This window comes from Dendrobates tinctorius, unplaced genomic scaffold (assembly GCF_039654945.1).
Source record: "Dendrobates tinctorius isolate UK_male_01 unplaced genomic scaffold, ASM3965494v1 ptg000115l, whole genome shotgun sequence".
Taxonomy (NCBI): domain Eukaryota; kingdom Metazoa; phylum Chordata; class Amphibia; order Anura; family Dendrobatidae; genus Dendrobates; species Dendrobates tinctorius.
Window position 1 is genome coordinate 10,447,864 of NW_027361783.1, and position 26,599 is coordinate 10,474,462.

A 26,599-nucleotide genomic window follows, 5' to 3' on the forward strand; every position below is an offset into this window, starting at 1 on the left:
GCTGCGCCAAATAAACGCTAGTGTGAAACTAGCCTAAATCCTAAACTCTTCCCAATCTTTTTGGTGAAGACTAAGTTCCACCCACCTCCCAGCACACTTCGTGTTCCAAGCAGGGAGCCACCAAAGGTGCTTTGCTACACTACTATGTTGTGTGGGATGCAGGTGTTGGAGTGTGGTCAGGTGTCTCCACCTTACCTGAATGGTGGGGCACCACACCTCAAGAGGAGGTGCAGTACCTCTGTGGTGACTGAATCCTCAGGGGTGCCACACAAGCTTAAGAACAGAGCGTGGATCATACCCAACAGTTGTTGTCTGCATTATGTAGCTGACATCTACCTCTAACAACATTGGTGAGAAAGTGGTGACCCAAACATATCTCTGAATTTTTTTCACAACTTAAAGGGAATCTGTCACCAGGTTTGGTCAATATGAGATACGGCCATCACCTTTCAGGGCTGATATACAGTACAACATTCTATAATGCTGTATATCTTCCCCAAACCCGACCTGTAAGAGAAGAAAACCGGACAAAGAAGAGCGACACCCCTCAGACCGGACCGCCCTGCAGGTGAGCATAATAAAAGTTATTTTTCTTCTCTTACAAGTCAGGTTGGGGGCAGATATAATGTACAGCATTGTAGAATGCTGTATATCAACCTTGAAAGGTGGTGGCCGCATCTCATCTCGGCCAAACCTGGTGACAGGTTCCCTTAAAAGAAAATAATTTGTCAAGTTTGGTACCACTCTAATCATAATATCATGTAGAATCACATCATCAGATTTTTTTTCCGACCAACAAAGGCCGTGAAAGGAAAACCCAAAAACAATAGCAGTATTTATCATTGTTGGTAGAATTTTTTCATGTTTTCTAGTAAATTGTATGTTAAAATGGTTAAAATTAAAAAGTGAATGCACTTTTTTCAGAAATCAAAAGCAAAGCTAAAACTTATCTGACAAAAAAGCGTTTATAAGGCTATGTGGATAGAAAAATAGAAAAAAATATGGCTTTTGGAAAAAGAGAAAAAAAAGTGCAGAAACAGAAAATTGCCCTGTCTGGAAGGGGTTAATATACAAAACAAAAATATTGATCCCGAAAAAATAATATTGTTACTGTTTTTACTGCATCACCTGGAATAATATATTTGAACTTCAAGGAAATTATTGTTCTGTCTTCCACATCATGATCTGATTTTATATTACTCTTAGCACCTGGATAACTGTGTAATATCAAAATGTAATTACTGTCTCTACAAATACACTTTGCCTCCTGCCACCACAGCAGGAAATAGCCTTGGAAAATATTTTTCTTCATTTGCTGGCACAAAATAGACAGACAAAAAAGGCATAATGTTTATCTTTTTACTTTGAATGAAATACAAAAGGCAGTGAAACAAGTAAAATACTGGCACGGTAAGGTCTGGCTCATGCACTGTAATCGGAGCTATTCCTTTGTATAAATAATACATGACTGATAGAAATATAAAATGAGTATAATTTTATACTGTATCATAATATTATACTGATGGTATAATTTTCATCTGTTATCTGTATATGCATATATATATATACATATATACACATATATATATTGGTTTAAAGCATGCCTATTGTTCAAAAGAAATTCCGCTAACAGTTTTTCGGCATCTGGAAATGTGATATGGCACATGATCCTACCTGCATATTTTGGGGTTTTCCTCTACATTACATTGCTTTCATCTTTTTTCTATAAATGTGCTGAATGTGCAGTATTCCTAACGCCGATCTTGAGCTGTGCTGTGCGTCTGGGGAACCCAGTCGATCAGCCAATCAAACACTCCAGGCTATCAGCCAATTAATGAACGGGATTATCATGCTGATGCACTTCACTAACTACAATGCCAGTTATTAGTTTTTATAAACTGAATGCTGATCTGTCAATCTTGAAGTTTTCTTGTCAAAATTGACCCCTGTCTGCTTATAAATATGCATCTGCTTCATCCACTGATTTTGTGTTTTTTTCTGTTTAATGTCTGGTACTAACCTTTGCTCTGGTTTCAGCTTCACTTCTTTTTCACCTGCCACCATACTGCAATCAGGTACCATTCTGAAATTGGGTATTATACCCTAGGACCTCATGCAGCAATCTCTGTATTTAGATCAAAAGGTGAAAACAAAGTAACCGCTTTGACTTTCTACCTCAGTCTAACCAGTTTTGTAAACTATTCGCAAATAGGGATACTGCAATCTGCCAGGAAATGTACTACTGATGAGAAAACAAGCAGAAGCAGACAAGACAAGCAGAGCATGATGCAGTTAGTGATTGGTTTAGCTTATTCCAGAGCTGGATTCACAGCTGCACTGCTCAACACTGACTTTTTTAATCTACTCTATTCTGCAGCTTCAAACTTTGTCTGAAAGAGAGAATTACATCATAGTAGCTAGTCTCTTCTCATACTGTAATTATAGAAAAACTGGAAACTAACGATTGAGACGTCAGATGAGAATCTTGCATACTTTGGAAATTTACCTTAAATGACAAGTACACTTTAAGCACCGTAAGTAAACTAAGGGGGCTAGAAATGCCTCCATATATCAAACGGAGAATATTAATAGTCTAACTATGTTCCATAAAGTAACAATCCCTGTTCAATTAAAAAAATATGAGGATAATACGTTCAGAGCAGCCAGACAGCACCCGCAAAAGAAAATAAATAGTTTTAATCAGAGGGCCATCTGCTTCGGATTGAGTGTAATTTTATTATAATGCATTCCTGTTTAGGAAGCAAGAGCCGCATTATGACACTTTCTGAATTACGATATGTCATATAAAATAAATTTTCAGTATATACATATAAACAAATATATTCTGTCAACTCAAATGTGGAAGATAGTCAAAATTCAAAGAGCAAAATCAGTATGGAAATGACATTGTTTTCCAGTAATGTGAAGAGCAGAAATCCATTCTCTTCTAAATAAACAAAGTAAACAATCAATTTAAGGTTGTAATAGAGAAATTACTCTGCTACAAGGAAATCTGACTTAAATACTTAGGAGAAAATTCTGCTTACTCAAAGATTAAAATGTCAGAGCAGTCATTTCCAATGCTTTACCACACACTGCAGCTGAATTTAATTAAATTAGGTAGAACAATTCAGACAACTGGCATTGTTCTTGTGTGGGCATTTTTTCCAAACACATTGACAATTTCATTGACGATGATCTCATATAGTTACAGGCATCTACACAGCAATTAACAAGGCAGGCTACATCATTGTATATAAATTCAAATTATACAGAAAGTTTTATACTTTACATCTCTGATGTATTCATAGCATCGTAGAAGACCATTTTGTTATGACTTGTTTCTTGCAATTTTATAGACAAAGTATCCAGGACGGTATTTATGACTTAAGTCTCCGGAGGTCCAGAACCCAGGATGACACTTTGAAAAATAATTTTTTTTGCATTTTTTTACTCCACGTTAGCAGATATTCAATATGCAGGGAATGGACACATCACATGGCAGACACTACGAGGAAGAGGGAGAGAGAATAGCAATGCTCTTCACTTCTGTTGTCCACTGTAGTTAGAAGTAAAGACCAATGAGAGTCTCCAAAGAAGAGCCTTGTGAGGTTGTGAAACCCTCACTTCACACATAATTGTATCAGATGAAAATCAAGGACTTTCTATTGTACTGGATTGAAGTATTGACTGAGTTATTACTCCACATGACTTATTGACGAAGCTTGCAAAGTTCTCATGTAGAAAAGGATTTCCAGTTTGTCAAGGACGCTTCCGGCTGATTCATTAATTACTCCGAATACAGTTGTGGCCAAAAGTATTGACACCCCTGCAATTCTGTCAGATAATACTCAGTTTCTTCCTGAAAATTATTGCAAACACAAATTCTTTGGTATTATTATCTTCTTTTAATTTGTCTTAAATGAAAAAAAAACAACAAAAGAGAATGAAGCAAAAAGCAAAACATTGATCATTTCACACAAAACTCCAAAAATGGGCCAGACAAAAGTATTGGCACCCTCAGCCTAATACTTGGTTGCACTACCTTTAGCCAAAATAACTGCGACCAAGCGCTTCCGGTAACCATCAATGAGTTTCTTACAATGCTCTGCTGGAATTTTAGAACATTCTTTGGCAAACTGCTCCAGGTCCCTGATATTTGAAGGGTGCCTTCTCCAAACTGCCATTTTTAGATCTCTCCACAGGTGTTCTATGGGATTCAGGTCTGGACTCATTGCTGGCCACCTTAGAAATCTCCAGTGCTTTCTCTCAAACCATTTTCTAGTGCTTTTTGAAGTGTGTTTTGGGTCATTGTCCTGCTGGAGGACCCATGACCTCTGAGGGAGACCCAGGTTTCTCACACTGGGCCCTACGTTATGCTGCAAAATTTGTTGGTAGTCTTCAGACTTCATAATGTAATGCACACAGTCAAGCAGTCCAGTGCCAGAGGCAGCAAAGCTACCCCAAAACATCAGGGAACCTCCGCCATGTTTGGCTGTAGGGACCGTGTTCTTTTCTTTGAATGCCTCTTTTTTCTCCTGTAAGCTCTATGTTGATGCCTTTGCCCAAAAAGCTCTACTTTTGTCTCATCTGACCACAGAACATTCTTCCAAAACATTTTAGGCTTTTTCAGGTAAGTTTGGGCAAACTCCAGCCTGGCTTTTTTATGTCTCGGGGTAAGAAGTGGGGTCTTCCTGGGTCTCCTACCATAAAGTCCCTTTTCATTCAGATGCCGACGGATAGTACGGGTTGACACTGTCGTACCCTCGGACTGCAGGGCAGCTTGAACTTGTTTGGATGTTAGTTGGGGTTCTTTATCCAACATCCGCACAATCTTGCATTGAAATCTCTTGTCAATTTTTCTTTTCTGTCCACATCTAGGGAGGTTAGCCACAGTGCCATGGGCTTTAAACTTCTTGATGACACTGCGCACGGTAGACACAGGAACATTCAGGTCTTTGGAGATGGACATGTAGCCTTGCGATTGCTCATGCTTCCTCACAATTTGGTTTCTCAAGTCCTCAGACAGTTCTTTGGTCTTCTTTCTTTTCTCCATGCTCAATGTGGTACACACAAGGACACAGGACAGAGGTTGAGTCAACTTTAATCCATGTCAACTGGCTGCAAGTGTGATTTAGTTATTGCTAACACCTGTTAGGTGCCACAGGTAAGTTACAGGTGCTGTTAATTACACAAATTAGAGAAGCATCACATGATTTTTCGAACAGTGCCAATACTTTTGTCCACCCTCTTTTTTATGTTTGGTGTGGAATTATATCCAATTTGGCTTTAGGACAATTCTTTTTGTGTTTTTTCATTTAAGACAAATTAAATGAAGATAATAATACCAAAGAATTTGTGTTTGCAATCATTTTCAGGAAGAAACTGAGTATTATCTGACAGAATTGTAGGTGTGTCAATACTTTTAGCCACAACTGTATTTAAAGGAATATCCAGTTTGTTATTAGACATAAAAACACTACGCGTTTCGGCTATACATAAAATTATCCTTCAAACCTGATGAAGGCTAATTTTATGTATAGCCGAAACGCTTTGTGTTTTTATGTCTAATAATAAACTTGATATTCCTTTAAATATTCGGAGTAATTAATGAATCAGCCGGAAGCGCTCCTTGACAAACTGGAAATCCTTTTCTGCATTCTCTGACGAATCTCCTACAAGGTAGTTCGTTCCACCTGTTTTGATCTGCAGGCTAGCAGATCCAGATGATTACGCCAGTGCCCAAACACAGGGTTATACGCTGAGCAACAAGACACCAAAAAGGTGAGAAGAATTTTTTATTTATATCTGACATAATTAAAACTCTGCACTTAGATCTGCACCCCCCTTCTTTTTCTGGATATTCCTTGAAATATTCGGAGTAATTAATGAATCAGCCGGAAGCGCTCCTTGACAAACTGGAACTCTTTCTCTGCAAAGTTCTCATGTAGCATGCTGCAGGGGAAGTAGTCACTTCATATTATTGCCCCATGAACAGATGGGGCAAAACAAAAGAACTCCTTGCAGCTTTCTGTATTCAATGGCCGACAGTTAAAAATTTGCATAACTTGTGGCAAAAGTTTAGTGCGCTTTTTTCAAATCCTACAATCCATATTAATCAAATGTTGCAATTTAATGATACATTTGATGCACATTATTCCAGGAGAACTTTATTGTGAATAGTAGTGATTATGAAATTCTGCTAAAATTGCACATTTTCACAAGTATTTGTGCAAATTACGACTTTCCACAAAGTTTGCCCATATTGCAATTAACAAAATTTGAATCTCTTAATTTTGTACATATTGCCACTTTTTTGACGCATGTTTAAAATGTCTGCAATATAAATGTGGTTGTTCCACACTTTGTTCAAGACGGCTATGACCTCCTTAAAAGGTAAGATTGTTGGTGGTTTTCTTATCTAAAAATATAATCATAAAAAAGCTGCACCAACAGTAGAGACAGCAGTGTGATTTACGAAGTCATTTGGTATAGCTGGCATCTATCCTGCTCCATTTTAATTAAAATTACATTTTATTCTTCTGTTTTAATGCACTTAAAAGCAAAAACAAGTAACAGAAATATGTAATCAGTGTCAGTCAGATTGGGTGCACTTGCTTATCGCAAGCAACTGTACTGAGTTTTGTATTTCTTGAGTGATCCTTCTTGTAAAGGGTGAAATAACTGTTTCTAAAAAATACAGAATAACATTTCTCAAAATTTAAACATTTAACTACAACTGACTACCTCATAATGTGTATGTTTCAGGCAATTTTTTTTTGCACATCTGTTTTTCAAGTCAAATTTTACATAACATCACACCCTATTGCAGGTGCTGGCTTTTTATACTTACTGGATACATTCTAGATAGAAACTAGACTAGAAATCTATTTAACATTTATTATTACATCATTTTCGAGAATTGAGTTGAACTTTGTTAAAAAAATAGGAAAAATATGTTTGCGAAATGTAGACATTTAACTGTTCTTATCTTTTTTTGCACACCTGTTTTATTAGTTCAGTTTGACAGTCATACATGCCATACATTGCTTGCTGCCACACTTTGCTTTCTGTACATTTACCTACCTACTTGGCCTGTCTAGTTACATGCTTTTTGGCGAGGGTTTACTAATTGAAGTTGAAAACATAATTGTTGTGTGGCTCAAAATGCGCAGTAACAAAAACTGACAATGGATGGGGTGGTGTAAGGCCTGTTTCACACATCCGTATTTAACCATCAGTAAAAATCCGCCGTTTTGCAATAAAAACGGATCCGCCATTTTGCTTGGTGGATCCGTTTTTTTTCCCATTGAGTTGCATTACTGGCGGATCTTGATGGATGGCCATCCGTTGGATCCATTTTTTCGCGGATCCGCCAAAATTTTGGCGTCCGCCGACATGCCTGGACGGACAATGCAACGTTTTTTCAGGCGGCTGGATCCGCATTTTACATTGCGCATGCGCAGAGGACTTGCCTCGGCCGCAAATTTAACCCTAAACTCTGTTCTGGCGGCTGAAAAAAATTCTCTCTCTCTCTCTTCCCCTCCCCAGGCAGCGGTTCCTTTAAAATTCTTCCTTCGACGGATCCGTTAAAACAACGGTCCAGTGCCAAACGTTGTGGTCAGTACAGGAACGGATCCGTTGCCCGCCATTTTAGCGGATTTTAACTGACCAAAAAAACTGATGTGTGAAACAGGCCTAAGAGAAAAAAAATGCACCATGGTTAAGAATGCAAGAGTCACTAGTGGCAGCAGAAGCACTAAAGCCAGCACTGCCACAAGCCATTTGGGTATTAACACTTCTAAATGCTGGCCATTATTGGCTTTTTTGGGGGGAAGCAGAGAGCATTATGGAATATTAGATATTTATTTTATCTCAGTCACAGCAGGTTGAAGTTACCTCTGACACTGACACCGTCAGTTTGCTAGTGTTCTGCAAAAAAACAACTGTCTGATCACACATGAAAAGAGGGATCATTTTTTTAAAAACAAACCAAAACATGAAAAGTCTGTCAGTGCATTGTACTAAATGGGCTTTTGGATACTACTGATTACCATCTGTTTCTATGCTGAGGTCATTACTAATCCTTTTTTGTGATAGAGTTTGAAAGGGATTGGATACACTCGACCTCTGAGTGCTACAAACTTTTATTTAGGAGATTGGTAGCTTTGCTTTATTGTAATTGACAGCGAATGGCTTTTCTGCAAATCAAGCTTAGTTAGGAAAGTGCATAGTGGATCATCCCTATTGTGTATGCATATTCACCACATACTCCATCACTCACATATTCACTAGTTGCCTTTGTTGCATCTCTAGCCTAGTTCTATCTTAACTTTCTTGCTCTCACTACCTTTTCACTGACACTTACTGCAACTGGATGTACCTGCTTTTGTCCCAAAACCATAGAGACCATTCAACATATAGTTAAACTTGGAAATACATGTTAAAATGTAGTTACCGTATTGCCATTTCTTTATGTCAACTGCTGCCCAATAAGCGTAAACTACACACAATGCACTAGAAATCAAAATAACCCTCTTACGCTTAATCATAGCTTTTCTTTCAAAATATTTTCATAAACTTAACAGTTCAGAGTTATTTATTCACTTTGGTTTCCTTTTTCTTAAATCTTACCGATGTATGTTATATTTTAAAACAGATTTAAATTCTGACGTCAAAATCCAGTGTGGTATAGAGACACATAAATAACAGAAGGTAATAAACTGTATAACTATTGTATAACTAGCACTCAAAAGACTACATGCCAGCTCTCCGGATACTACATTTTTTTTTATAAAACAATAGATATGTATTAGATGACTTAAGCAGGTTGTCCATTCCTTGGACAACCACTTCTTAAAAGCAATAGTCCTGCATGTAATATTAAACACAACAACATATACTCAACCTGCAGCTGCACTGTTCCAGAAATGCAGGCACTGTATCTCCTGGTGCTTGTGTGACATTATCATGTTATGTTAAATGATTGCTGCAAACTAACTTTTGATAGGCTGCAGCTTTTACCTTTCCCTTAGACGGAACTGCAGCCCATCACTGTTCAGTGATAGGCTGCAGCTCTCACAAGACAACATTTCACATGAGACCCGAAACAGTGCCAGTCCAGTACCTGCATATACTTTCCTTTATTTTACATGGAGGATTACAGCATTTTAAGAGGGTTGTCGAGTAGTGTAGCCCCTTTAAATACAAATATGAAAAGAAAAAAAACAACTTTAATATTGTATATAAAATGATATAAACTACATAAACATGTAAAATGTTCTTAATCCCTCTGTGCATCCTGCTGTATATGTATGTCACAGTCAGGGTGTGAATGTATGAACTTTGCTCAGGAGCTGTGTCCACGCCATACAGGGCAGATGATGGCTACAATACATAGCCAGCATTTTCCCTTATCGGCAGAGATTGACTTCAGATGCATTCACTGATGCTGTTTAGTTAAGTGGCACTGTGTAACTCTGACATTGGAATTAAAATAGTGTGAAAGACAGTGTGCATGCTCACTGGTGCCCACCGGACCCAACTACACAATTGTCGACAACCGATAGGATAGCATGGCAGTCGAGGTAAGCTGAGATATCACTTCTGTCTTGGTACTCCTCTGAAGCTACGTTATAAGCTAATCATCAAAGGTAACCAAGATTTAAACTATATACTGTAATATTATGATAATGCAATATGTAGTGTATGCAATTGAAGGATTGCAAGTTAAGAAACCTAAGGAATCAAAATTAAAATACGAATTAAAAAATATATGTATGTATATTTATATATATATATATATATATATATATATATATATATATATGACTCATAATAGTTTAAAAAGGACCTTTCACCGAATTTTTCAATTGAATGCACAATGGCAATAGTGGCTGCAGAGGGGACTAAAATGTGCTTGTAATGATTGTGAGGTTATGCTTCGTAACAATATGATCTTTGTATTGGTAGTAGGATTTGCATTTATGGAATTAACAATTGAGTGACGGAAACTAAGGGGATTTCAAAATTTGTTTAGAATGTTTCAAATGCTGCTTTGATATCAACACCTCCTATCATGTAAAAGCCAAAACAAATAATATAACTAAGGGTACCGTTACACATAATGATGTCCCAGCGATCCCACCAACGATCCGACGTGGATGGGATCGCTGGGACATTGTTAGCTGATCGCCGGTGAGCTGTCAAATAGACAGCCCCTCCAGCGATCAGGACCAGCAAGCAAGCTGGTATCCAACATAAACATCAGGTTTCTAAGCGCCACGGGGATAATTATTGGATTACCAACAGTCAAAAACATATAGTACAGTCCCAGAAAATACACAAGATGGTGCAAATGACAGAGTCTTACCCTTCTGCTGGCTCGCTGGGAATTATAATATCTACGACTTTAGAGCATTCAGTGCCAACTACTCCAACCAGTGGCACCCGGCTTATGGCGGGCACCCACAGAGAGGAGTAAGCAGAAAGCTTAGGAAGCTGACAGAGTACATTAAGGTATGTGGCCACTAGCCAGGTGACCTGATTGTCCCTAACTGAGTTCCTCAAATTCCTTTGAAGATTCAGTTATAGTCAATAGAGCAAATCTGTATTCCTCCAGTTGGTGCAGTGAGTGCTGTCCTGTGTAGTCTTTCTGGAAACAGAGGCAGATCCCATTTTATAGTTCACAGTTCTTATTCAAGGATTTTCTTACAGGATTAGGGAAGGGTGGGAAGAGATAATTCCTCATTCTTCAAGTGTTTAATTAACCTGCACATTTTGTCCTTCAAGGTTTTGTAGAATAATCAGCTGCAGAGCTGATACAATGGGTATTTAACAGGAACTCAACATACTAACAAACATTGATTGTACAATTAACCTGCATCTTTGTCCTCCAAGGTTATTTAGTAGTATAAATTGTAGTGAATAAAAAAGGAGAAGCCAGCCCTGCTTATGGTCAGAACGCAATACATAAAGTGCATATGCACATATTAATTTCTAACTGTACTTTAAAATGAGACATTTAGAAAAAAATTGATCAATTCTTTGAGCCACCCCATCACGCCAAGGCATTATCATATGGGGCAGTCCTACTCTACGTTATTAATATTCGCTGTGCCATAATGACCTCCTAAATAAATTAAACGCAAGACTGCATAAAATACAAAATTTACCTGAAACGTTTCTGAATCACTCCCATGGCACCAGAAAAGGCAAGTGCAGGTAAAGACTGACAAAATTGTAGTGGCTGATACAATAGATAATCAGCAGGCCTTCAATAAATCAGCAACAAGTCAATATACAAAAAAAGTCAACATGCTGAAAATATATCTGGCATAATAAGTACTAAATGCTGTGTCATTACACTTAGGCTATATTGTTTGGAGGGGGAAAATAAAGCCGCAAGTGAACAAAGTAGAGGCGATCCAATATTGGTTGTTACCGATCTTGAAGAAACAGATTAGGGTGTTTCCGGGAATTGTGGGATACTTTTACTATCATGGACACAATGTGGCTTACCAGCCAACGCTCCCTTGTTGTCGAACCATAATGACGATGGGGTATGCATCCCAGGTGATCGTGAAATGTGGACCCACTGGACCACAGAAGGAAACCCAGGCCTACCCGGACTAGAAAAGGGTAGCGACCGGGGTCTGTGGCAGCTGAGCTAGTGGACAAGATGGTCATATGCAGAACTAAAAGACACTGCATAACTTCAGGTATGAAGAAACATAAAGTTTACTTAAATGAACTAAAAAGACATCCAGACACCAGGTTCCCAATTACGCACATCAAGAAGGGTAAGTAGCTCAGGTTGACAGATGAAGCAAGTGGTAATCACGGGTTGACGTAGTTCAGGGACTTCTGGCATGGGCATCCTAGGAGGACCTCTCTCTCGGCCCACAGGAGAGGCACAGGTACAGCAGGAGAACATCAGACACCGACCTTGGGCTGACTTCAGGCTATGGCTAGGGTTGATGCAGTCCAGGGTTCTCTGACACGGGCATACTAGGATGGCCTTGCTCTCAGGCTTCAGGTGTAGCACAGGCACAGCAGTAGAACATCAGACCTCGGACAGTCTTCTGACAATGGCAGGAGCCATCACGGGTAAGACCCCAGGCAACTGGCAGGACATTGGAGCATAAGCAAGACACAGATAGCACAGGTCCAGGAACGTTTAGACTACAGCATTGGGCATCGGCTGGTCAGATCCAGGGCTCACTGTCGAGGCCGTCTCCGGGAAACAGAGCTGGAGACTCCCGAGAACCTTGGAGGATGAATCCATCCAGGAACACGAACGGGACAGACTCAAGAGCACATGCTGTACCAACAGGACCATGGACTGGACATCTCGACACAGGCTGGACATCGGAACATGGACTGACATCGGACTCAGGCAAGACATCAGGACACAGGCAGAAAATCAGGGCACAGGCTGGTCATCAGGACACAGGCTGGACATCTTGTCACAGGCAGGACATCAGGACATCTGGTGACAGGCTGGACATCAGGACATCTGGACACAGGCTGGAGATCAGGACATCTGGACACAGGTAGGAGATCAGGACATCTGGACACAGGCAGGACATCAGGACATGTGGACAGGATACATCAGGGATTAGGCAGAACATCAGAACACAGGCAGGACATCAGGACTTCTGGACACAGACTGGACATTTGGACAACGGCGTGGCAGCCCAGGTAATTGGCTGAGACATGGTTGGCACACAACCATGAGCAGCGTGGCAGCGCAGATCATTGACAGACACAGACAGTGCAGGTCCAGGTACACGGGCGAGGCAGCTCAGATCATCGACAAAGACATGTACAGCACAGAACCAAAAACACTGGCATGGCAGCTCAGGTCATCGGCTGAGACACGGACGGAACAGGATCAGGCAGCTGTGGTAGAGCTCTGGGAATCAGACAGCAGTTACCCTACGGACATCAGACACCATCTAGGCACCAGGCAGCGGTCGTCAGGTTCCAAACTATGGTCATCAGGCTCCGGGCATCTGACTTAGGATGGAACCCAAGCATGCGTTGGGTTCCTGCTTCTGCACAGGAGGAATCCCGAGCCTTGCCTTCTGCGGTCTCCCATTCTGTTCTGACCACAAAGGAAGATGATCAGCAAAGGCGTCGATCCAGGCGTCTTGCTCAGGCTAGTGCTGTCAGGTTGGTTGATGCTGCCACTCTGAGTCAGCTTTAGCAATCCGCACTAGCCAGCAGCAAGCAGCTCCAGAGTCTAAGTCCCTTTTGCAGCCTACTGAGCATGCCCATGGGACGACCTCTCATTGGAGGTCGGAGGTCACATGCTCAGGTCCTCAAGCAGCTCGGATTGGACCATCAGGAATGTCCCGGAAGGACACTGCTATAAAAGGTTCGCATGGCAGCTCAGCCATGCGCTAATATAGACTAAAATTGCTATTTGTGTGTGTGATGATGGATGCATGTGTACAGGTGACTGACTCATTAAGACTCCCTCCCTTGGTTGTGTATGAGATAGGGGTTAGAGTCAGCGCCGAGTAGTGGCACTGCCTAGCGCCGCAGTGCTCCCAGCTCCTCTCACATATTAGCGCCTGAGGGTGCCATTTAGCACATGGCACCACTGTACCGCTTATACCGCAGCATCAGTCAGAGGGGCGCCGTGTGCAGATAGTGCGCTTTCCAGCTCTAAACTTAGGCTGGCTAGTGGCGTCCGCCAGTACGGCGCTGTTCTCACTCAGTGCGGTATGCAACTATCTGCTGCACCCTGTGACTAATAACAGGGCACAGTGTTCCTCAAGGGTCTACCCCTGGTGCTGCAGTAGCAGCTCCATGAGCCTGTGGGTATAGAGGGACTCCATCCCCATGTCCTTGGGGCTGAGTCCTGTGACCATGTCACTAGTGCTTTTTTTACGTTAGAGAGGCCCTGTGAAGTAACAGGGTTTGCCTTTTACACACTTGGTGGCATAACCCATGTGTGTTTTGTATCCACCATTACTGAGCAGCAGGTAACATCTCTGCACAGTGGACCCCGGGCTGCGAAAGCACCTTATACCATCTTTATTGTTTGGTGCGTTCCACTAGCGTGATGGTGCAAGCACCGCTAGGTTGGACCGGAGCCGGACGGAGTTAGCCCGCATAGCAGACTGAGCACTGCATAGTAAACGCTCAGCAAAAACACCGGACTCCATTTTTAAAAGACGAACCCAGGTTAGGTCACAGTCACTGTGTACAGGGTTCCTGACACAGAGGGATTTCAGGAACATAACATAGAGGACACAGTTCAGTCAGGGTCAGGTACAGGAACAGATATAGGCTCAAGGGTTCAGGCCTGGATATGCAGCCTCCAGGGAAGACAGAAAAACAAGACAACAGAAATGGTCCTGGATATGCAGCCTCCAGGAAAGACAGATCTGGGTACTCAGCCCCCAGAGCAGGCAGAAAAACAAGACACAAACAGGAGCAGATCTGCATACTCAGCCCCCAGAACAGGATGAAAAACTGGCATCAGCTCCCCTAGAATTGCATGTATGCAGATTAGGAGCTGAACACCAAACACACATGGCAAGACTCAGAAACTTAATGCAAAGCTCTGACAATGCCCCACAGGGCAAGGGAACTTTAAATAGGAGCTGCCCCACAGCGATAGGCTGGGGACAGGAATTCAAGCACACACCCATTCCTCATTAAAGCAGGGGAGGTGTGGCTGTGCGCACCCTAAGCACAGCCAGAAACAAATCAGTATAGCAAAGGACACCTGGCAATGGCTGCAAGCCTGGACACACATGGTAAGTCATGCACAATTGCAGAGGACCTCACAACCCACACATAGCTTCCACAGCGGCATCCAGGGACTGCACATGCGGGTGGTCATGCAGCGCAGCGGAGACACTCACACATGTACGGCTATGCAGCGGAGCCAGGAACTGAGCAGCATCCATACAGGTAACTGACAACAGCATTCCAGCTTTTTTGGGGGAAAAGAGCGAAGGGTTAAAGCAGAGATATGCAGAGTAACGCCGGGTAAACAGAGTACAAACACAGCGGCGTTACAGATACTATCGGTGGTTTATCCCGAATTTCGCCATGATAGCTGCACCCTTAACCGACCTCCTTAAAGGGAATCTGTCACCCTTTTTTTTGGCTTGCAGTTGCCGGCATAGACATCGGGAGCTTATCTACAACATTCTGTAATGCTGTAGATAAGCCTCCGATGTAACCTGAAAGATAAGAAAAACACATTATATTATACTCACCGGGGTGGGCGGTCCGGTCCGGTGGGAGTTGCGGTCCAGTCCGACGCCTCCCTTCTTCATGCGATGATGTCCTCTTCTCCCGTCCTGTTCAGACCTGGTTGGCCTTCATCTGCACTTGCTTCATCTGGCTTCATGGGAGCGATCCAGTAATGTTCAGGTACAGATTGCACTTGATGTGGTCATGCTCTAATTGTATTTAGGAGGCCGTAATGGCACAGCATTTATTAAAATTATATAGAGTAGGACCCCCCATATGAGATTGCCTTGGCGCGGCGGGGTGGCTCAATTGAATTGATCAATTTTTTTGCTAAATATCTCATTTTTGAATACAGCTAGACATTATGTGCATATGCACTCCAATTTATGCGTCCTAACCTTAAGCAGTGCTGGCTTCCCCCCCTATTTTCTTGTTGTTGGTTTGTGGCTCACCACCACTGTTGCCGTGCACGCTTGGTTATGTCCGCCATAATTTTTCTGTGTTCATTGTGATGGATTAGGCTGCTGTGCACACACATGGCAGCCCCACCCTGCCCCAAGCTTTATTTAATTGTGCACCTGTGTCTGGACCAACATCGCCCTTCATCTATGTTTGCTGGTCAGGCAATGTGTGGAGGCCATTCCTGATATGTCTGTGTTCAGACCTGGTTGGTCTTCATCTGCACTTGCTTCATCTGGCTTCATTGGAGCGATCCAGTAATGTTCAGGTACAGATTGCACTTGATGTGGTCATGCTCTAATTTATTTAGGAGGCCGTAATGGCACAGCATTTATTAAAATTATATAGAGTAGGACCCCCCATATGAGATTGCCTTGGCGCGGCGGGGTGGCTCAATTGAATTGATCAATTTTTTTGCTAAATATCTCATTTTTGAATACAGCTAGACATTATGTGCATATGCACTCCAATTTATGCGTCCTAACCTTAAGCAGTGCTGGCTTCCCCCCCTATTTTCTTGTTGTTGGTTTGTGGCTCACCACCACTGTTGCCGTGCATGCTTGGTTATGTCCGCCATAATTTTTCTGTGTTCATTGTGATGGATTAGGCTGCTGTGCACAAACACGGCAGCCCCACCCTGCCCCAAGCTTTATTTAATTGTGCACCTGTGTCTGGACCAACATCGCCCTTCATCTATGTTTGCTGGTCAGGCAATGTGTGGAGGCCATTCCTGATATGTCTGTGTTCAGACCTGGTTGGCCTTCATCTGCACTTGCTTCATCTGGCTTCATGGGAGCAATCCAGTAATGTTCAGGTACAGATTGCACTTGATGTGGTCATGCTCTAATTGTATTTAGGAGGCAGTAATGGCACAGCATTTATTAAAATTATATAGAGTAGGACCCCCCATATGAGATTGCCTTGGCGCGGCGGGGTGGCTCAATTGAATTGATCAATTTTTTTGCTAAATATCTCATTTTTGAATACAGCTAGACATTATGTGCATATGCACTCCAATTTATGCGTCCTAACCTTAAGCAGTGCTGGCTTCCCCCCCTATTTTCCAGTCTGAGGTACTACCTGCTAGGCAGAAAGTTCAGGCTAGTGTCAGACCATGCACCTCAGAAATGGTTGAGGGACAGGAACTGGAAGAATACCTGGATGACTCCAGGATGGTTTTTTGGACTCCAGGACCTCAGCTTACATGTGGAGCAAAGGCCCAGGAAACTACACTGTAGCACAAATTCCCTGTCAAAGCTTCCCTATCTAGTGACTGATGGTGCAAAATCACTGGCTTTAGGAAAAGGGAGGATGTGTGAAAGGTAACTGGTAAAATACTAGACTGGAGATATGTGTCACTGAGAATGTTAGCCTCAGGAATATAAACCCAGGAGTATGCTTCAGCATGTTATGTGCTGAGAGGTATTAATTGGCCATAATAGGCCTGGTAATTTTTGTGAATAGCTGAAGGGTGGGTGGGAGGCTGTTCACCATATCTCCACCCCAGGGTGTGGTCCAGAAGGTAAATGTGGAGTCTTTGGACTCATTCATGGAGTCTTTGGACTCAGTAAGTGTTTGGGGTGTCTGGAGATGAGATCTCCAGAGCTGTGTTCATGTTAAAGAGAACTGAACCTTGTTTTTGTTCCTTGAGTAATCAAACTCCGCAGCCACACAGACTTACTGTATGCTATTTTGCTTTTCCTGTTATGTCTGAGAGGCCGTGTTTGTTTACCAAATTTTGGACTGGTTTATGCAGTATGTTTTTAATAAACCAGTTGAAAACTTTAATGGAAAGCATTCCTGTGACTATATCTTTGAGCAGCTGAGTGGGCCAATCTACCACACGATATAATAGGAAATCAACATCTAAATACCAGAAAATAGTAACCAATCCATATCCATTCCTCAAAATTTAAATTGCAACATTGAAAAGGAAGAGTAGAATAATTATGAAAATCCTAGATTCAATAAGCATGCTAATGATATGCAAATGATGAAAAAATGAAAACAGCATTTTTAAAACTTCTCTCTATATATTCAGGAATGATCTGCCATGTGGAATGCTTTTGGCTTTCAGTCAACCAAATCAATTTAATGCTGACTTGTTAGTGTACCTTGCATGAAGACTAGAGTGGTCCAACAACAGTACATTATGCCAACACATGCCATAATCCTGGAAATAAGACCAGTATGACTGTCATGGAGTTACTGTAACAGAGAGGAGCCAAAAGACGGCAGTGTCTGATTGCTCCTACTCGTGCATTGAAAAGAAGCAGTTCACTTTTTAAATGGTGTTAATTTCTTTTGGCCATGTTGGGAGCTCTGCTAGTCTGAGCTCTCTGCTGAGCATGGTTAGCTGCTCCTATTCCCTTTATAATCTGGGTCCTGATTGAAACACTTTGTCAGAGATAACTTATGCTGCATGGCTAGGAGGATAGTTGTTTGGTGGTTATAAGAGGAGTTTGGAGGAGTTATCTGTGACTGTTGCTTGGGTTTGTAAGTGTGATAATTCCCTTTTGGTGATGAGCGAGTATGCTCGTTATTCGAGTTTTCCCAGCCTGCTCAGGTGTTCTCCGAGTATATTGGGCATGCTCTGATATTTAGATTGTCTTGCCGCAGCTGCATGATTTGCGGGTGCTAGACAGCCTGAATACATGTGCGAATTGCCTGTTAGTTAGGAAATCCCCACATGTATTCAGGCTATCTAGCAAATCATGCAGCTGCAGCGACACAAACTAAATCTTTGAGCATGCCAAAAATACTCTGAGAACACCCGATCATGCTTGGAAAACTCGAGTAACGGGCATACTCGCTCATCACTATTCCCTTTCCTTCTGCTACTTTTCCCCATCCTTCACTCCCCGGTGTATTCCTCTGTTATATGTGAGTGAATATTTGCATGCCTGGTATTTTTAGTTGCTCTTTTTCATGTTGCCTTGTTCATCTGGTTGGTGTACTGCGGTGCATGGCTGCTCCCCTCTTCCCTGGGTGGGGGAAGGGTACAGACAGAAGATGGATACAAGAGATAAGGCAAGGTACATGGCCCGGGCATCTTCGCCTTCAGAAGTAACCCGGGTAATAGGGCAAGCTAGGGCGCCCCCTAGCTTTAGGGACAGGAAAGGAGGTCACCCTACAACCGAGTCATGGAAGTGACGTTCCCTTGTTAAAGCATTTGATTGGCATAACCCATGTGGACTCCAGACTAATATTTGACTATCAATATCATAAAACTGACCTGCATTTCCCAACAGAAAAAGACAAGTGTGAACAAGTGCAAGCTAAGAAAGCCACTCTATATAACTAAAAAATTATTGCGACACTCTGAAACAGTATAATGTGTAAACATTGAATATATGAAATTGGAACTGTATTACTGCTGTAAAAAAATGTTAAAATTTTAAGATACTTAGCACACAAATTGGCCAATTCATGCCAGTCCAACAGCCATTGTCAAGGCATAGCCCTTTGTTTTGATCTAAAACCTAACATGATGCCTCTCCAGGACAAAAAGCCTGCGGCTTCCATTACCTTTTCTTTTTAACATGTTTTCTGTATTGCCTGTGTGACACTAAGTAAGATGTAATGCTTACCAGAGTGAGTGAATTCCCACTATATACTGTAAGTATTAAAAATTGCAAAAAGGAAAATGAATCAATGCAAAAGTTTGGGCACCCATGATGGCTAGTACCGAGTAGTACTCCGTTTTGCAAGTATCACAGCTTGTAAATTATTTTTCTAGCCAGACTAGAGTCTTTCAATTCTTGTTTGAGGGATTTTCATCCATTATTCCTTGCAAAATTCTTCTAGTTCTTTGAGATTCCTGGGTCATCTTGCTTTTGCTGCTATTTTGAGGTCTAGCCACAGATTCTCAATGATGCTCAGATCAGGGGCCATTGTAAAACCTTCAGCTTGCACCATTTGAGGTAGTCAGTTGTGGATTTTGACCTGTATTTAGGATCATTATCCATTTCAAGAAGCCATTCTCTTTTAAACTTCAGCTTTTATACAGATGGTGCTACGTTTACATCACGAATTTATTGAAATTTCAATGAATCCATTCTTCCCTCTACCCATGAAATATTCCCCGTGCCATTGGCTGCAACACAACCTCAAAGCATGGTTGAGCAACCCAAATAGTTAATGATTGGTGAGATGTTCTTTTCCTGAAATTCTGTACATTTTTTTCTCCACACATACCTTTGATTACACAGCTCTGCTAAAAATAAAATGTCAAGAGCTGTTTTGGTTATTCCATGTAATCTTTATGTTTTCGGTGCGCTGAATCCAAAAATGACCTCCGTTTTGTCATATGACATCATGTTTCCTGACAATTTAGGCAACTATGTTAAATAAGGCACTATTGCGAAATAAATGAAAATAGACTTATAAAATTAATTTTTTATTACAGATTTGTCATGAAAATAATTTTTTAAGTGAAATAAGCTCACTAACACTCATTAAAATTGATTTTTTTTTCCCTGTGAGGCTTCTCTTGATACATTTACACTTGTGAGTAGCATCTGGAATGTTTCAGTCTGCTATCATTGTAATGCTCCATTTTCCCTGGTATCTTCTTTTCCTCTCTTTAATTTCCTGGTGGAATCGTTCACCTAGCTCTTCACTCTTAGCTCCCAAATTTTCAGAAAAGTAGTCAAGGTGGGAATGGATGAAATGCACTTTCAAACTCTTCAGGCAACCTAAAGCTTGAAATGCTTTCAGCATTCATCCGACAATCTTTTAGTAGTCAGGATGGTTTTTATTGCCTAAAAAAGTCTCTACGAGCTCTTTAAATGCAATCCACCCTTATTTTTGAGGATCCATCATGGTATTGACAAACTCTTTATCAGCTATAAGCCTTTTAATGGCTGGTCCGCCGAACACATCTTCCTTTAATTTTGCCTCTGAGAGGCTTGGAAACTTGGTGACCAAATATTTGAAGCATTCCCTATCTCTTGGAATTGATTTCATGGATTGCTTCATCAACCCAATTTTATGTGGAGAAGTGGTAGGAGAACTTTATAGGGAGGTACCAAAGTTTCTCTGAGGACATTTTTTTCACTGACTTTGAGCACCTTTGGCTGCCAACTCTTCTTGATCCAGTGATTTTGTCAGTCTCAACTGTCCCACAGGCACAGAAAACAAGGGTATATGGTATACCCAGCTTATTGCCCAAGCAGCATGCACAAGACCGTCAAATCCCCACACACTTGTGAATCGTGGTCTTCATATTTAAATTTACGAAGAACCAGTTCCAAGTTCTCATAGGTTTCCTTCAAGTGTACGGAATGACCTACATGGATGGAAGCATAAAAGCTGACGTTGTGGAGGAAAACTGCTTTGAGACTTCTTTTTGAAGAATTTATAAAAAGACGCCATTGCACTGAATCATATTGTTTTTTTAATTGACCCATCAAACCTTTGACATTGATGCAATAAATCAGCTTGTTTTTATGGACAAAGCAAGGAATCAACTCCTTTTTATGATGTCTGAACCATGAAAAAGACACTCCAGGTAACATTAAATTCCTGCTTTTGAGCCTTGATCCGAGTAACTTAGTGTCATCTTTGGGAAGATTCAAATCTCTTACTAAATCCTTTATCTCCTCCTGGGAAAAAAATGTTGGTCTTGTATCATCTTCAAAGTCAGAACTTGATTTATCATCTGGTGCAGGTATGATTGCACCTTCATCGGAGCTAGGTATCTCTTCCAAGGTAGCAGGGGCCTTGGGTACTGGTATATTTGTGCCATGGGGGATGGGACGAATTGCTGAGTGAAAATTGTGGTAGGAAATAGAACGATTCCATTTGGAATTATACCCTTTCACATTACATGAACAAAAGTAACAGTCGTCACTATGGTTCTTTTGCCCTTGACATACCATAGGAATCCCATAAGCTTTTTTCTTACCCTTGAATCAATATCGGAGGGTCTCAACACACCATTTGCACACTTTATGAGGCACCAAACTTTACATTAATCCCCAAGTTTTAGTCCAAAGTATGCAAAGTATATTTTTTTCACAAAGTCTGTAATATTCATCTGTTGATCCAACACTGTATATTAACCACAAATCAAACAGAAACAGTCAGGTGAAATGACACACTTCCATAAAGCTAATTTGGGGAAACACGGTTGATGAATGAAATTCCAATGCAAGTTTCTTGAACGCATAAGGACCTTTCATTATGTCACTAACCAACAGCCAATCACACAGTTTCTATTGATGCTAATGGTTAAATAAAATAAGCCGCCAGTCGAGTTTGGAGAAGAACCTATAGGTTTGTGGTAAGTCCTCACATTTAGGATTTTTTTCAAAAATTTTTTCGCTATTAAAACACCAAAATGATTGGAAATTATATGAAACTAATCAAACAGCTTTTTAGTCTCAGACCTGTGTTATTGTGGCCAAAGAGTTCTAGTTTAACATCACTGATCCATATTACTAGTTTCCATTAGGCGTCAGGTTTATTTGGATGTTCTTTTGCATACTTTTGACTCTGAATTTTATGGTGAAAATGCAAGAGAGGTTTTCTTCTGATGACTCTTCCATGAAGGCCATATTTGTGCAAGTGTCTCTGAACAGTAGAACAATGTACCACAACTCCAGTGTCTACTTAATCTTTCTGAAGGTCTTTTGCAGTCAAGTGGGGGTTCTGATTTTCTCTCTAGCAAACCCACGAGCAGCTTTCACTGAAACTTTGCTTACTTTCCCAGACTTTATCTTGGAACTGAGGAAAGCGCAACTTGAAAATGTTTTGCTATTTTCTTATAGCCTTATCCTGCTTTGTGGGCCTCCACCATTTTCATTTTTAGAGTGCTAGGCTACTGCGTAGAAGAGCCCATGGTTGCTGTTTTTTGTCAAAAGCTTAGAGGGGGGTGGGTTTTTATAAAGCTGGGAAATTGTCAACACCTGGCCTTTCCTAAGGATGATGGTGAACAAGCCATAATCCTAACAGGCTAATTAAGGTTTGAAACCTTGGTCAAAGTTATCTGAGCACACAAATCTGAGAGTGTGGCCAAACTTTAACTACTTTAGTGTCATCCTTAACTTTATCCATTATAGAGATCGTTTCATCTTCTCCCTGCTTAACGGTTAACAATAACAGTAATTTTGACCAGAGGTGCCCAAAACCTTTACATGCCACTGTATATATACACTATATTGTATATATGATTGTTTTTATCTAACAAATATGAATTTTTTTGCTCTAATATTTTATGTCTAATTTGTGAATTATTAGGGACCCCCATACTCTTAATGCAAATGTTTATATAGTTTTGAGCCAACATAAGCACAGCTATAATAACATGTTATATATATATATATAGATATATACACACAATAAAGCTATAATAACATGTTATATATATATAGATATATACACACAATAAAGCTCAAAAAAATCATAAGTGTTGAATATGCCTGTGTCAGGCTGGTTAACCACAACCAAAATTCTTATGTTTTTGTTTTGATCACTATTTGCTCTTGTCGTATAAAAGCCCGTTGTTTTCGGTTCAATTTTATTTCTTTGTTTACTGAGTACACAGCTGCAATAAATGCTATGGTGTATTTGTGACAAGTGATTTCCAAGACACTTTCTAGTACAGCTGAACATCTGCTAACTAGCATTGTTTTTAATATTCCCTGCTATTAAAGCATGGACAAAATTATGTTAATCGAATGTTCTCTTTTTACAAAAATCATTTAAAATAGACAAAAAATGAGGTTACACAGAAGAGATACAAGTGTTTCTAAGAAGGAGATATGATTACTTACCATATTTTTCGATTATAAGATGTAATTTTTTGCCCCCAAATTTTGGGGGAAAATGGGGATGCATCTTATAATTTGAGTGTAGCTTAGGCTGGTTTCACATTTGCGTTTGCGCAGCGTTTCATCCACAGCAATCCGAATGCGTCATGTTTACCTATCTTTAACATGGTGTACGCAGAGGCATGCAGTTGCACCAGTTCGCATGCGTCAGTGTATGCATGCGTTGTTTTTCTGTGTGCGGCGGGGTCCGGCAAACGCAACATGTTGGATTTTTGGCCGCTGCAAAAATCTTTCAAATATGTGCATTCATGCGCATGTAGATGAGTGCGTCAAAAAATGCATTACTGTCTATGGGAATGCATGCATATGCAAGGAACTCCTGACTGACTGGAGCCACTTAGACTGCATAACAGTGGAGGTCTGACACAGTCCTGAGGAAGCTGGTATAATATATCCTGATGATGGCGGTGTCCTCTCGTGGTCCTGATGATGACGGCGACTCCTCGGGATCCTGATGCGGGTCTTGGGTCCAGAAGATGAAGCGATGAAACGTCTTTTTCCTCAGCGGTGAGTGTCCCAACACTACGGAGACTTGCAGCACTGCCCAAACACAGTTTACAATGGGCAGCCCAGTTCGCTGTGTTGACTCGACACACACCAAAGTCCATGTCACAGATCTTGTCTTTCACAGTCAGTACTGTCAGTGGGGGTGGCTGTGGCAGAGTTGTCAGCTGTCTCAGAGAGGGCAGAGATGTCAGCGGGGACAGCAGTGTCTCTGCTCTACTCTGCCCAGTCGCCTCTCAGCTGATTTTACCTCACAGGTCTCTCTCGCGCTCGATGTTTCCGCCTAAACTGTTTGAATCCTCGCGCGTGAACCTTCTCTCAGCTTATCCACACACCCTTCGCTCGAGTACAGGGAGTGGTCTCGCGCTTTAAGCTTTTTCCCCTGTGACTTAGGTGACAGCCCCGACGGTTCTGGACCCATCACCGAGGAGACATGCCTAACTAGTTCCTTCCCCTTACATATACAAGGTACTTGATTGAACACATAAAGAATGTGCTAAAATTGACAGCAATGCGGATTTATTACATCGAGTTCACATGAATTGGGTGACATAAATGAGAAAATATGTTTTTACAGTAAAACAAACCAGTTGTCCTTTTTTTAACATATGCAACAGTTTTTCTTGGAAAAGCCACATAATTATAAAAATATAAAAAGTTACTTTCCGGGATTGTAGGTTGATAGAGGAATAGAACAACAAAGTGGTATTAAACTGGCACATGAATGAAAACTTTAATATGTGGCCACGAAGGGAGGTAACGTTTCCATGTCAAGACTGAGCCAATTTTCCCTATTAATATTCAGCACAGTTTAGTTTTGTTTTCATACACGTGGGCTTTAAGAGTTCTGATTTTTTTAGATATTTAAACAATTTGTGCATCTTTTCTTGTGAGCCATGGGGCTTAATTTTTAAGTTTTTATTCTTTTCTCTTTTTTTGCTGATATTAGGGGAAATGTAAAGGATAAAAAAGGGCATATTTATTAAGTTTTGTTAATATAGCATATGAGCAAAGGCTGACAACAGTAGTAGTAATCACCCTATAAAATCTATGTTAATAATAATGAGGCATCATAAGTATATTTGTAGAAGCCGATCCCCTGCTACACTCCCCGATGTGTCTCGAGTGGTCATATTGCCATCATTAGCATTTGAGGCTATGCCTCCAAAAACACCCCATATGATACACTTCATGTCATTCTGGCTCTAAGTGGCTGGTGCGAGATGCTCTCTGACACACCACTGGTGACACGTATCGCAACATTTCCCTTACGGCTGTTGCTACTAGCTAAGATGATACACACCCCTAACTTAGCACCTGAGCGCTGTCATCACAAGCCAACTTCAAAAAGCCATCAGTGTGCCTGGAGCCTCATTATACATAGATCAGAGGCTGTCAGGCACCACTGAGGCATAGTTATACTGTAGATGCCCTTAATATGGCTTAGTGCCACTGCACAGCTATTCTTATATTTTCTGCCCAAACCTATACCCACCCAAGCTATCATATATTCCCCTGATGAGGCCATTGGAATAGGGCCGAAACGCGTAGGGTAAAAGTATTGGGGGTTGACATGAATAGATACTTGGATACTGCCCTTAATAGGGCAGGAGTCCTTTACATGGACACGAGAGGTTATTATAGATTCTGCATACTTACCTTTTCCCTTCCTCCATCGCCGTGTTCCCTGGGCGAGTGTTAAAGGATAAGTGTGAGATCTTCTCAATTTATTTTACCTGCACTGTTTTCGCTGTGGGCACTTCATGCAATACCGTTTTCTATTTTTGGCTATATATTCAATATGTCTTGTTTGTTGGTTTTTATCTATATCTGGTACCTATTTGGTGGTTTTTATGAGGTTCAATTAAAGATTAAGTTTTAAGGAACTCTTTGCTTTATAGATACAGCTCTGGCAAAAATTAAGAGACCACTTCTAAATGTTCACTTTGTCTGATTCTTCTCTTTATAGGTATATTTTTGAGTAAAATGTAAATTGTTCTTTTAGTCTACAAACTTCTGACAACATATCTCCGAATTTCCAAGCAATAAATTTTGTTTTTTTTTTCTGATCGGAGAAATGGTCAAATTAAAAAAAACAGTGCTTTCAGACCTCAAATAATGTAAAGAAACCAAGTTCATAATCATTTAGAAACAACATTACTAATGTTTTAACTCAGGAAGAGTTCAGAAATCAATATTTTGTGGATCAACCATGATTTTTAAAAACAGCTTTCATGCATCTTGGCGTGCTTTCCACCAGTCTTTCACACTGCTTCTGGAGCAAAAATGTAAGCAGTTCTTCTTTGTTTGATGGCTTGTGACTATCCATAATCGTCTTGATTACATTCCAGAGGTTTTCAATGGGGTTCAGGTCTGGAGAATGGGCTGCCCATGATAGGGCTTTCATGTGGTGGTCTCATAATTTTTGCCAAAGCTGTATATATATATTTGCTTATATAGCGCCACCATATATCACAATGCTTTATATATACATTATAATTGTTGTCCCTATATGGACTCACAATCTAAATTTCCAGTCAGATTGTCTTTGAAGTTTGGGAGGTAACCCACACAAACACAGG